Genomic DNA, 13974 nt, shown 5'->3' with positions numbered 1-13974 from the left:
GGCTGTGCAGCTCACCAGCTTCTCTTCTCCAGATCAGACAAGGGCACGACAAGGGCGTTCTGCCATTTGCATTTGAAAACCCATTTCCGCTTTCTCCAGATGCTGGTGACAGTTTTATTGCGAGTCCTTGTCTCCATTTCTTTTGGAGGTTGTCTAGGCATCACAGTGAGTTGCTGAGAGAGACTTTCAAGAGCTTCCAGCCAGATGCATTTCTAAGGGAACATGACTTGGCCAAGGTCGTGTGGCCAGTGGGGGGCAGAGCCCAGTCTGTCAGGCAGGGCTCCTTCCTCCCAGGCAAATCCTCAGTCTTCAAGACCACCTGCTGCTCTTGCCCTGCCAGGGCCTGAGCCATGGTGTGTTTTAGCAGGTGGTGGCTTTGTTAAAAGTTTCTTTCTGTTCCAAAGAGTTTTAGCCCGAGGAAGAGTCGCACTGGCAGGGGGTGGACTCGCAGGATTCTGGGTAGGGCCTTTGCAAATTAAAAGAAATGTTACAGGAACAAGTATAAAGGACACATGGACAACAACTAAGGGGGGTGGAAATGGGAGGGGAGGTGGGGGGCACTGGAAGGGTGGGCTGGGATGGGAGTAAAAGACAGAAAACTGTACTTGAACAATAATTAAATTTTAAAAAATTAAAAAATACTACAAAAAAAAAAGAAATGTCCGTGGGGCTGAAAGCTGCCGAGTCTTGCTCCACAGAGCTGTTGGGTCCTGGCCGTGAATTCCCAGGGCTCGGAGAGTAAGAGGGAGGTGAGGCCACTGGGAGGTCCTGGGTCTGTTTCTTGTGCTTAGGAATCTTAGTGATTATCATGCTTGTTTATCAGGTCAGTGCCCACTTCCCATCTGTGGGTGCCTCTGCCTTAGCGACATTTACCCAAGGTGTCAAACACTTGAGAGAAAGAGTGGACAGGTTTAATGACTGGACAGGGTGACCTGCTAGCAAAGTTCCAAGTGCAGAGTGACCCGAGGCGCTGCCACCGTCCCTGAGACCTGAACACAGTGGGTCCACCGCTCCTTCTGCACGGACCGAATCCTGGCATCCTTGGCATTTGCGCCATAGCTTAGTCGAGGCTCCGTTGTGTTCTGTCCTTAAAAAGCCTTCATTCCCCATTTAGTGCGTGTGTAACAGGCGATGGTAGATGAAAGCCAGCTGGCAACCATGGACAGACTTGCCAACGCTTAGCCGTTCGGAGGGGCTCCTCACACCAGCTGTACTTCAGATAACACTCAGACCCCAGTAAATATTTTATCTACACAATTACCAGCTTGGTGATTCATGTGACGCCGGCTGCTGTTATGGGATTTAATTGACTATATGGAGCCCTCATTTTTACTTTGTGTACTTAAGTGTTAATCCACTTATCTGCGCCGAGTCCACAAACCTGTACCTGTTCACCAGTCCTGAAGGTTTCTGAAGCTTCGGGGTGTGCAGTGTGCAGGGCCTTTGAGGAGCGGGAGCAGGTTCAGCATCCAGACATCCAGGGAACTTGGACCCGAGTCTTCCCTCCTTGGAGTTGCAGGGTCTTCATCTTTAAAATGGGAGTGAGTGATTCCTGGCGGTGGTCATGGGTGAGTGAGGTTACGTGGGATGGTGGGGCTGATGGGAGGCGAGGAATAGCTACTCAGGAAGACGGCTTTCCGTGTTCACCTTGTGGGTCGGTTTATGCAGTGCCCTCCACGTTGTGATGAGCCAGGGTGGGTACCTCACCTGCTCTGCTCCTCTCTACATGTCCCTTGTCAGGTTCCCGCACTGGAACGTGAGCTCCGGGAAGGAGGGGGTGGGGCACAGCTGTTGTCAGTCCCTGCTCCATCTCTGGTGCCTAGAAAACGTCTGGCTCGCAGGAGAGACTCAATGTTAGATTAATGAATGACATTCAAGCACGGGTTGAATTAGTTCAGAGAGGATAACGAGGAGGGAGAATGCCAAACTGGAGGAGTTTGCTGGATTTTCATGCAGCAGACATTCTGATACAGTGGAGAGGGCTTGTGCATTGGGGGTCAGGCGGAGAGTGGTTCTATTCCCGGCTCTGCCCTTTACAGCTGTGTCGCCTTGAGGAAGTTAGTTAACTCCTCTGAGGCTCAGGTTCCAACGTCGCGAAATCGTGCAGGGCCTCCCAAAGGGCAGACTGGCAGGGCCGCTCTGAGAGAGAACGGGTCGGTGCTTCTGATGTACCCGAAGAGATGGCTGATTTTTCCCACCGTGGAACTCAGGGGAGCTTTAAATGACCTGATGATGTTCTCTCCCGGGGATTTTTGGTGATTCCAAAGTCACCATTACAAGGGTCCACTCCTCGCTGGGCCAGGTGGGAGCACCTGGCTGTGGTCAATCCTGAGGCGCTCTCGGCCGGGTCACCAGATGGTGCTGAGGTCTGGGGTGGGGTCAGAGGGTGCCGAGTGTGGAGCCTGGCGGTGCACGTGACCTTGAGCCCCCAGGACACTGAGGGGGAGAGATGCAGGAAGCTGACCTTGTTGGCGAGGCCTGTCCCCTGGGGCTCAGGACATGTGGCTGCTTCTCTTTTCCTTGAAAAAAATTATATTAAAAATAAGTTACTTGCAGAAGAAGAGGTTATTAGAAAGCCAGATATTCCTATAGCAGTAGGAATACTATTGGTCACTTAGCCAGTGTGTCCCGGTGATTCAGACTGTGGTGTTTGGAGTCAGACAGGTTCTGTTCAGGTGCCAACCCAGCCGACTCCTAGCTATGAGATTTGTTGTTTAACCAGTTCTCAGGTTCGTCCTGGGTGAAGTGTGGATTGAAGTAGTACCCACCTCAGGGGGCTCCCTGGGGATCACAGGAGATAATCCACGGAAATGGCTGAGCGCAGTGCCCGGCACACAGTAAGCCCTCAATAAATGCTAGCTGCTGGCACTGTTGTTCCCTCTGCACAGATGAGGAAACAGCAGCTCGGGGGTTTCTCTGATCCACCCGAGGTCTCAGAGAAGGAGCTGGAGCCAGACCTGTGCATTATCCTCTGAAGCCAAGCCACCCCCGTGACACTGGACCATGCTCTGTTCAGGAGGCATGTGTTGAGTTTCCCCTTAGTTCTCCAGAGTCAGAGAGAGCACCAGGCTCTTCATTAAGTCCCGAGGTCTCAGTGGTAAAGAAAACGGACACACCCTTCCTGCCCTTGTGGTCTTAGACTGGTGGTGGGAGTTAGTTACTAAGGGGACTCCACAGCAGTCCCATGGGGCAGGAGCAGCGGGCAGGGCGAGAGGGACTTGGAGACAGGAGCAGGCTGAGTCCCACTCGGTGCTCAGAACCTTCTTGGAGAAGGCGGCACTTGGTTTTTGGTGGGGCAGGTGGCCAGAGCCAGCCTGCTACATGAAGCCGCAGGAAACCCAGGTGCAGGAACATTCCAGGCCTGGGGACCAGCCGTGCAAAGACCCTGAGGCCATCCAGGGCTTGCCTTGGACCTCCGGGCCTTCAGAAGATGACACCGCTCCTGCCCCAAATCAGTATAAAGCCCATCCCTGTGTGTAGAGGAAACTTTTGCTCACCTTTCCCCAGTAGATCTAAAGTTTTCCCAGGCGTGGGGTATGACCTGTGGTCGTCTCTTTCACTGCTCCCTCCAAAATAAAAATAAAAAAGCCGTTGCCATTGTCGGAACAAAGATGAAAGATGCTATTCTGGGTTCTGAGTGGGCAGAGCTCTGGCCCGGGGCCTGGGTGCGGTGTTCTGTTCCAGCCCTGTGCCCCTTTCTTTGCAGCCTTGCCCTTGCATGCCTGTTTCCCCACCTGCAAAGTTAGGCGCTGTGCCAGGCGGCCCCTTCCCTTTTCAAACGTGGGGCGGCAGCTGAATCCCTGAATCTGCTCCCAGACTGTTTGTGGGAAAAAAAGATTCTGTTGGGTGGGGCTGCTTTTCGGGCTGGTGGGCTCCCAGGGGGACCCGTTCACCCCTCTCACCGGAGGGGAAGGTTCCCTCCCCTGTCCTGCACCCTCTCCGTGCAGGATGGAGCCGACCTCACTCACAGCCTCCTCTGCCTTCTTCAGCTGGTCACCGTGTGTGGCGACTTCGGCAAAGTTGCCTGGGGCAGAGAAGCCTACTCTCCTCCAAGCCTCCGCTCCGGGGTCTGCATGCAAACCAGGGCCGGGGAGGGATGGGACTGGTGAGAAGAGACGAATCTGCCTGCCACACCCCACTGTGCTCTCCTCTTGTATGACGTCCAGATGTAACCTGGTGAAGGACACAGTCACCGCCTCGGAGGGTGCCAGAAATCGGAGCGCCCTCTGTAAGGTTTGAAGTGACTGCCTTCTGTTAGTCCCATGGGGAAAACCTCTGGCCTGAGTGGGTGGGTGAATTACCCAAGGTCACACAGCGGCAAGTGGCGAGTGCAGTGGGGACTTAGAGTGCCGATCGGTGGCCTGTCACGGTAGGCACGGCTGATCCACCTAGGACACGGCGGACCAACTCAGGGAGTTTCTTTAAACTCTTTTGTTTTTGAAACCTGAACACAAACAGCAGAGCTGTCTTTTCCACTTCCAATTTATACCTTGGGGTTTAATATTAATTTAACAAAACGTATTTAGCACCTACCGGGTGCCAGGAACTATTCTTCTAAGGCTCTACAAATATTAAATTCACCCAATCTTTAATAACCTCCCTAAAGGACGGGCATTCTTATTGTCTTTATTTTACACATGGGGAAACTGAGGTACATAGAGGTTAAATAACATAACCAAGGTCACACAGTTAAAAAAACACGGTACAGCTGGAACGCCGACTCGAGAAAGTCCACACTTTAACCCCTACTGATACTGCGTCTCAAGGCAAAGGTCTTCCAACCACCAAAGGCGGCTGTACCCAAGGGCTCTCCCCTCGTGGAACTTTCTAGTTGGCACATGGAAAAGCTGGGGCCTGGAAAGGGCACGAGAGCACGGCATTGGGTTCCGGAACGTCACTATTTCCGCTAGCCCCCACTGTCCCCGCTGCATGGCGCTGCCGTGGGCGTTGGGACACGTCTCTGGGCTGGAAGACACCCGGCAGCGAGTTCATGACTCTCCCTCGAAGTCTCCTGGCTAACTTTCCCCTTTGTTGTTTTCAGTCCTGGGAGTATTATCATCGGCCAAATGAACCGGGGCTGCGGCCCGGAGTCTCTGGAAGAAAGAACAGACACCATCTCTCTGGTCCTTGAGGAAGGTCCGAGCCGTCAGAGAGACATCACCTTGTTTATAATAAATTCACTGTTCAAAGAGATTCAAACCATTTTTTTCTCCTATTAGGGCTATTGTTTCTATCTGTTGAGTCCGTGAGTGTTTGACATTGGATGACTTTATAAAACATTCTACTAATTGGATTTGTTAAGGCAAATAAATCAAACACTAATTGGAACGTGCCCTGCCATTCTTTTTGCTTACTGAATTAGATAGAATGGTGTGAAGGCCTTCTTATCATATTTGTGCACTTATTTAAATACCCCCCTGGCGTACACTTCTGCAAATTCAATTAGATATTCAAAAAAGGAATTCAATTTATGCAAGGCTGGTTTTCATTCATTCAGGGGGCAAGACGTGCCTACCCGCGACAGGCTGCTCACAATTAATAAGCCCCACTTAGACGCGGCCCTGCCTTCAAAGCGTGCATTGGCACGCGGGTGGAATCTTGATGATTTGGGGGTTGGAGGGCTTTATTGCTAGAATCTGTGCATCCACAGAGCAGGGCTGGCTCCACAGGTGTGTGACTTGGACGGTCACACAGGGCCGGCACCCCAAAAGGCCCCTTGCTTAGTTTTATGCTCTGCTGTGGGCTGTCTTAACTTCTTCATTTTTTTTAAGAGACGCTGCATTTTAGTTTTGCGCTGGGCTCCACCAATTTTGCGCCGAGATCTGCCCTGGTTTCTCAGACCTTCTGGCTTAGGGAAGAACTCCTTGACCATAGCCTTGGCTCTGCCCCTGATTGACACGTGGTGTTGAGTACGTCCATAGCCGCAGCCTTGGTTTCCTCCCCTGTGAAATGGGGAGACTCCTGGAGTGCGACTCCTCGTCCGTGAAGAGCACATGCTGTCATGTAGGGGATGGGGTTATTTAAGTCCCGTTACTGTGCTTCTCTCATTCCCTTATTCTACCAACCAGTAGTGTAGCTACGGGCAGGCGACAGTGGGGGACACCCCCCCCCCACTTCCAGAGGGAGGAACGAACACTTCACTAGTGAGAAATGGGAGGGAGCTGTCGAAAGCATGTGACATCCAACACTCAAATGATGAAACCAGATGCTTTTCTGGGACAGTGTTAAAATTGGACAGCTTTACGGCCTCAAGGCCAAGGTCAGCAAACCGCACAGCCTGCCGGGACAGTTCCGCATCTCGATGGGTTTTTACTCAGCACATAAAGGGAGGATGGATTTTCCATGTCTGCGTGGTTAGACAGATCACAAGAAGAAGATGGTTTTGCGACACGAGCGTCACATGCAATTCGAAGTGCAGGGTGGATAAATCAAGTTTTACGAAACACAGCGCTGCCATTTTTCCTGTATTATTTACGGCTGCCTCTGTGCTTCACGGGCATTGCTGAGTAGTTGTGACAGAGACTAAGTGGTCTGCTGAGGTGGGCAGAATTCTAAATTGGCCCCCAAGATTCCCGGCCCCTGCGGTTTATATCCTGTGCCATTCTCACCCCCGGGGTGGGGCTGTGGATGGGATAGAGTTCACTGCCTTGATTAGGCTAGGTGAGTGACAAAGGCGAAGGAGTTTTGCAGGTGTGGTTCAAGTCCCAAGTCAGTTGACTTTAGTCAGTCATCAAGGAGATGGTCTTCTCTGGGCCTGATGGAATGATGAGCCCTTTAAAAGGACTGTGCCCTTTCAAAGGAAGAGGTTTGAGACATGAGAAGGCTTATGTCAGGGACTATAGGTGGCTGCTAGGGGCTGGGAGTGGCTTCTGGATGAGCAGTGCCCTGTAGCTTATATCTACAAGGAACTGAGTTCTATCAAATACCGCAGGAGCCTGAACGAGGACCCGTGCTCCGGGAAGGGATGCCGCTCCCCCTGCACCTGGGCCTCAGCCTTGCGAGGCCCTGAGAAAACCCAGCCCCCCCTTGCCCGGATTTCAGACCTGCAGAAACCATGAGAGGAGAAATCAGCATTGCTTTAAGACCCTAAGTCTGCGGAGATTTGTTGGATAACTGCAGGAAGCTAGTACAGCCGCAAGGTGAACATTTTTACTGTCGTCTTACGGAAAATGTTTGCCAAGCCCCGAGGAAAAAACCAACGCACCCCACTTCTACAACGTCTCCCTTTCCGGGGCCCCTTAACTACTCAGTCCTGCCATGTCTTGCATCGGTGTCCAAATGGTCCCAAGTGTCATCTCCCCACATATCGGGTACATATATCAGGACTGTCTGCCCTGACATCAGTTAATCACTTATGTATGTTAAGTATACTACTTTATAATATGGCGTCTCAGTGCATTGCGTGCTCACCACCTGTAGCCTGCCTCCCCTCACCGTCGATTTGACCCCCTTGACCCTCTTCCTCCTCTCCCTGCCCCTCCGTTAACTACCATTTTGTTGTCTGTGTTATGACAGTGTTTTATGTCTGCTTGTTTTGCACTCATGAAGTGATGAAATTCTTGTCTTTTTCATCTGACTTCGATCATTTAGCACAATGCTCTCAACATCCATGCATGTTGTTGCAAATAGCAGTATTTCACCTTTTTTTTTTTTTATGGCTGAGAGGTGTCACTCTTTTTATTGCTGAAGGTGATGTCTCTCTTGTTCCCTGAAAGCTCTGGCTGGGCATGTCTCTTAGCAGCTCTGATGACAGGTTTCCTTGTGTAAATGGAGAGAGCGATGCTTCTCTCTCAGAGTTAGGGGTTGGCAAACTGCAGCCCCTGCGTAACAGCTGGCCCACCGCCTGTTTCTTATAAATAAAGTTTTATTGGCACACAGCCTCATCCACTTGTTTACCAATTATCTCTGGCTGCTTTTACGCTATAATGGCCAAGTTGAGTGGTTGTGACAGACCCTGTGTGGCTACAAGGCCAAAAGATTTGCCATCTGGCCCTTTACACAAAAAGTGTGTTGGCCCGTGTCTTAGAATCCGGTGGTGGTTGAACTTACCTCCGTTTATGTACACACACATGTAAATACGTGTGTACGTGTGTACCTACAGTGCCTGGTAGGTAGCAGAAGCCTAACAAATGCCTTCTTCTTCTGTACTGAATTCTGTGCAAGAAGATGAAGGATCACGTCAGAAACGCAGAGGCAGACACGCCTATATTTTTATTGAATTTTCTCATTTTCAAAAGAAGGGTTCATATTAAAAAAAGTTCTGATTGGCACTATAAACCTTATTTATATTTTAATGTATCCTAAAGTATGTATCCTGCACTATTTTTACTTCTCTTACAGACACTGATATGCTGTACATTACCAAACCCAAATGGATTTTCAAAATCCAATTTCCTTGCTATAATTTTCCATTTCTCTGTCGACTTTTTATGCTTGGCTCCCATCAGAGCACCTGGGGTCCGTGGCACGCTTCGGCTTCAGCCTGTGCAGATAAACAGCTCCCCTTGCCGGGCGCAGGGAGGTGGTGCTGGGTCCCTGGCCTGTGACTGCATCGCCACCTCCCCTCGATAAGCTGGGTCCTCTCCACACAAGCACCCATCCTCTAGCGGCTGAACCCAATTCCTGGGGTGGGGGTAGCTTTAGGAGGGTTTTGGTTCCCCGAGACATGACGGTGGTGGGTTGATACCAGTTAAACGGGCTGCTGCTGCTTTCAGACTGAACGAGGTGAGCAGCCATACAAGTAAGTGTCTTTTGGGGACTCTGTTCCCACCATGTGTCCTGCAAGTGGTCCACCAGAAACATCTGTGGCGATGGCCAGGTGTTCTTGGCAGGCTGCTTTTTGTCAGCTGTTTTGCCTCCAAGGAATTGCAGACAGACAAACATAATTTTTGAAAGAGCAAGAAGGGTTGCCATGAGACTCAAGATCAGGGGTTGACTCTTTCACGCTGGGGGTCTGGGGAGATAGCTAGCCTTTTCTTTCGTGTCTTCCTGTGGCCCTCAGGAGCTGGTCCTTGGGCTGAGGACATGGCTCTGTGTCGTGGTGGCTCCTGCGAGTTCCTGGTCTTTTCCGAGTCTCTGGAATCCTTCACCTTTGCCAGCCCCTGGCCTTGTGCACCGAAAAACGAAGGCCCCCCAGTGAGGAGGGGATGTCATCCAAGGGCGCTGTCTGTATGCACCCTGCTGGCAAGGTAGGTCACCGCCAGGGTGTGCGATCTGAAGCTCAGAGTTACTTTTTCTCCATCTGTTGATGGAGAAGAAAATTCAGGTAGGGGTGCTTTAAAAATATTTATTAAGTATATTTTCTGTCGTGAACAGTTTTTAAAATATATCTCTTGGTCAAGCCAGACCGACAGGATGCGGACTTCTAGACTGCATCGTATTGGTCCCCCATGAGTTGCTTTTCCTGAATTGTATGTTTGGGTGATTCTCTCCGTTTATACTGAGAATGATTATGAGAAATCATCTCATGAAACCGGCCACACGTCCCTTGCTGTTGATTGTCGTTTCCGGTGGGTTCATGATGGCACGTGGGACTGCCGTTGCCAGCTCTCCTGGGGAGAAGGCCTTGTGCCGTCCGTACACCTGTGACGGGTGTAACTTTCCTGAGCAACTTGGAGGTTAGCGTGTGAACACAGAGTGTCCAGTGTCTAGACTGCCTTTCCTCCTCCTCCTCTTCCTCCTTCGAGATCAACAGAAACTCAGATCAAAATATGTGACCAGCTCTCAGCAGGCGGACATTCAGAGAGTTGCAGTGGCAGAACAGACCTGTGACCCTTTCCTTCTGTCCTGCTTTTCTTTCTTTTCCTGGTCTGCTTGCTGCTTGCCGCAGTGCCGTGTTTCCTGCTTCTGTGTTTATCAGGGCCGCCTCGGCTAGACTGGAGCCGCTGACGGGTAGACCAGCTCGACAGCATCCTTTGAATGGAGTCTGTGTTTTTCACATATGCAAAGCACAGGGATACTCCCATGATCCTTTGAGTCTGCCTCGCTTTGCTGGGAGCCCTGGAGTTCCGTGGAAGAGTCATGAATTTTGAGTTACCCCTGGGGTTTGCACATACTTAATGTGATAACATGCAGGCTTGGGGACTGTTTCTAGATGTTCTTCTCTAGGGAGGGACACCGTGTTCTTCTAAGGACTGGAAAATTCTGAAAGAGTTCTACCTGGGGTAGAATCCGCAGGTGGATCTGACTGTCCCAAAGGAAGAACAGGTTACAATACAGGGTCTGGCGCAAATAACCAGGGCAAATAACGGCCCTTTTAATTACCTAAAAATGTTTTGCTACAAAATCATAAGCATGTGATTCTGTAACATGGCAACATCACACTCTAGCACACCATATGACACTTTACTTGGAATGTTCAAATTGCCGTCCATCCCGTGGGAGGCACTCATGTACCCTACCAGCTACACTCAGCAGTGTTACCTCTGCCGGACCCTGTGGAGGGAGAGGCTGCTTTTGACTCCACTGCAAGCCAGCTCCTTGTAGGAGGAAAGAGAGGACTGTGGTCTGAAAATAAGAGCGGGGTCACTGGGAGTCCCATGCCCTCTGCGGTGGGACCCCAGCGGCAGAGCGCAAGTGGCTAGAAGGGAAGGGCATTTGCTTGCTGGCTGCAGGTTGGCGCCACCACCAGTGCCCTGCAGGTGGCGGCAGCAAGAGGCCCGGGGAGCGGCTGTGAAAGTGGCTGTCACAGGTCCCCTTAGAGTGTTGGGAGGCCAGGAGGTGAGGGGCGGACAACTGACTCAGTAGACGAGGGACAAACTGTTAATGTCACCTTGTTTGGGAGGTATAAGCTGGGATGTCCAGAGGGATGACTGTGAGCCCTCCCAAATCTTGCGTAGAAGGTGGCAGAGAATTGGTTTATTTAGGCCATTAATTAAAATTTATCAATAACTTCCTCTCTGAGCTTTGGCACATCTCTATGGACGTATTTTCTGCATTGCCCCTTGAGTTGCTGTGGCTGTCTTTCCCGATACTCTGCAGACTTCATGAGGGTCAGAAACATCTGTGTTGATTCTGTGCAGAGAACCCATAAAAAAGGACTTTGTTGGCTGTTCCTAGAATGAGCAAGGAAATGGATTCTAATGGGAGAGACCCAACCTCATTAGAAGTTCTTCACCTTTCAGTAAGTGAAAGGTTTTGTCCTTGGTTTGGGGGAGTTCATTCTTTCTCTGGTCTGGGAGAAAGCATGGATTCTGTGGTTAAATGGCAATGGGTTTAAACCTGGCCCCAACACTTCTCTTCCGTGTGACCTGAACAGGTCACCTAACCCCTTTTTAAATAAAGTCAATTACTTTATTTAAAGTAGGGCTAAAAGTCGACTTCACAAGGTTGCGAGGATTCACCAAAAGCAAGTAAGACAGTGTATGTAGTCAATGCCTGGTGTATTCCTGGCATGGAGCAGATGCACAAGAGAACACGATTCTGAGCTTAGTCAGGATGGGCAAGGGTCTGCTGTGGTAACAGCTAACCCTAGGGCGTCAGTGCTGTAAGACAAGAAAAGCTGGTGTTTTGCTCTTGAAACGTTGAATGCCAATATGACTGCTCCGGTGACTGTCCGCTGGCTGTCGTCCAATGACTGTCCCAGGAATCTAGATACCTTTCTTCCTTTGTTGCCAGCACCTTCAACAACAGCTTTGAAGGTCTGGCAGGACAGCCAGGACAGGTGAGAAGGATGCTTGGAAGGCATATTTTTTATGGGCTGGTCCTGCAAATGGTGGGTATCACTTTGTTACGTATTTCCAGGGTGCATCACACGGTCTTCCCCAGATGCCAGGCGGCCTGGACACATGGTATTCTTGGGGGCACCAGAGAGAAGACCCGAACTGTGTGCTGTGCACGTAGCACTGTCCTGGCCACACGGTTTGTCTCTAGCCCCGGAGGCTGATCTCAGCGGAGGACTGATTCTCAGTAGTAATTCCCAGCAGCACTGCAGAGGCTGCGGGCGACCTTTGCTGACAGTTCCAGCGCATCAGGGTCTGTCTGTGAACGCTGTTGACCTGATTCATTTGTCTCCCGCAGGCCAGGCACCAGCGGGGTGATGGCAATTTAGGGAGAGGAGGTTGACCCTCTTACAGCCACTGTAGCTGCTGCTACAGTGTTTTTAAATTTTAAATGCAGTGTGTTGGGTTTTCATATCGGGGGCACCCGCTCTGATGTTCCGGTCAGAGAAGGTTTATAGAAGTGATTTGGGAGAATTGTTGAGAATTTGTCAGGCAGACTGTGTGGGGAGGAAGCTTTGTAGGTACGAGTGGCAAGTACGAGACTTGGAAGATCAGGTCGCATTGGGGGGCTGGTATGGGGTCACAGTTCCTCATGTGAGGCTGGCCTATGTCGGGCATCCCATTAGCACTTATTGGTTCATTCATTCAATATTTATTAAGCCCCTACTATGTGCCAGAACTGTTTCCACTTCATGTCTAGTGGAAGTTGGTTGATTGCCTCCCTCCTTGCCTTTCACAGGTCATCCTTATCTGGCCCTGGCTGGTATGGCTCAGTTGGTTGGGTGTCAGTCCCCAAACCAAAAGGTTGCTGGTTCGGTTCCCTGTTGGGGCACATCCCAGGGCTGTAGGTTTGGGGAGGCAACTGATCAATGTTCCTCTCCCTCTCTTTCTCTCTCCCTTCCTCTCCCCCTAAAATCAAAAATAAAATTAAAGAAATACCTTTCTTTTTAAAGGTCATGCTTCTCCACTGTGTCTGGGGCCATGTCTCCTCTGTTACCGGCTCCTCCCCTTTCCCCTGGCCCCCGCATCCTCGCCTGTCGACCCATGTTGCTCCACATTGGTCACTGCCCCTCCTCTCGCAGTTCCCCAAAGCACCAGCAGCACGCAGCTGTCATGTACAGCCAGGTCCCTGGAGGAGCTGGGTGTAGTGGAGGGACATGACAGGACGCGATCGGACCGTTTCCAACTCACGGTCAGACGGGCTTCCTGGACTGGCTGCAGCCTCCGTAGCACACGCCGAAGTGCACAGTTACATTACTAGTGTACTTGCTGCCTGTCAGCCTCACTAAGCAAGGTAGCATGCCTCTTTTGTAAACCACCAGCTATAGCGGGGACCTAGCACTCTGCAGGATCTATGCTGACTGCCCCATTAAACGATTGCTGAGCTATTGAATGAACAAATGAAAGCAAATAGATGTTTTCCTTCCTACCAGTGCATCAGCCACTTCCCATCGCAGGACACTTCTCATCAGCCATCACCTGCTGTGGGTTTCTGCTTTTCATGGTGCCTCTTGGATTTTTCTCCCCCTCTCCTTTCTGTCATTCTCTAGCTGTCTATACAAAACACCCCACATTTCTGTTACTGTTTAGTGCAAACCAATTTAGTACTCAACTGACTTCTCAACCTCTGTACTACCAAGTGAGGGTCAGCCCTCCTGCGCCCAGCCTGAGACCCACTGCAGGCCTGCAGGCCAGTCTTCTGGGTTCCCACGCATGGCAGGAAAGGAAGGTGGAGAAAGCTTTGACTTCACTGGCTTTCTTCAGCGGTGTTGTGGCCAGATTCTGTATTGAATCTGGCTGCGGAACTTCCACCACCATACGCAGAGGGAATCCGGGCATGGGGTGCGTAGGAGGGATTTTGTCCTCTGCAGCTGATGGAGACGATGGTGATGTTACCTGAGGATGCAGACCCGGTGAGGGAGGGGAGTAGGGAGGCTTGTGGGGGCTGGCGGGGCCTGGTTTCTGTACCTCAGGCAGGGCCATGTTTGGGTGTGTGACAGGGACCCAGTGGGAGTTTCTGGTGACGCGATGAGATCTGAACATGGAGGAGACAAGGAAGGGGCAGTGGAGAAGACGGACCGGCACGAACCCGGGCCTGGGGAACAGCCAGGATGCTGCTGTGGGACTCAGGCCAGAGGCCGCTTCTGCCTCTGTGTGTCCCGCCAGCTCCCCTCGAATGCCCGTCCCCCTGCTCTCTGTCCCCGGAGATCTTGCAGTGCTCCCCGCCCAGGTCAGTGCGCCTCCTCCAGGGTAC

At 51.3% G+C, this 13974-nt stretch overlaps 1 protein-coding gene across 10 annotated transcripts in view; it reads left to right on the top strand.

The window, feature by feature from the left end:
• The window catches only part of PTPRT (protein tyrosine phosphatase receptor type T), a 945487-nt gene that overhangs the window by 261213 nt on the left and 670300 nt on the right, over nucleotides 1-13974 (top strand). The gene's annotated exons all lie outside the window — the stretch shown is intronic.

This window comes from Sturnira hondurensis, unplaced genomic scaffold, assembly GCF_014824575.4.
Source record: "Sturnira hondurensis isolate 20B ecotype Veracruz unplaced genomic scaffold, ASM1482457v3 Scaffold0004136, whole genome shotgun sequence".
In the NCBI taxonomy this organism is placed as follows: Eukaryota; Metazoa; Chordata; class Mammalia; order Chiroptera; family Phyllostomidae; genus Sturnira; species Sturnira hondurensis.
This window is presented reverse-complemented; position numbering and strand designations above follow the sequence as displayed.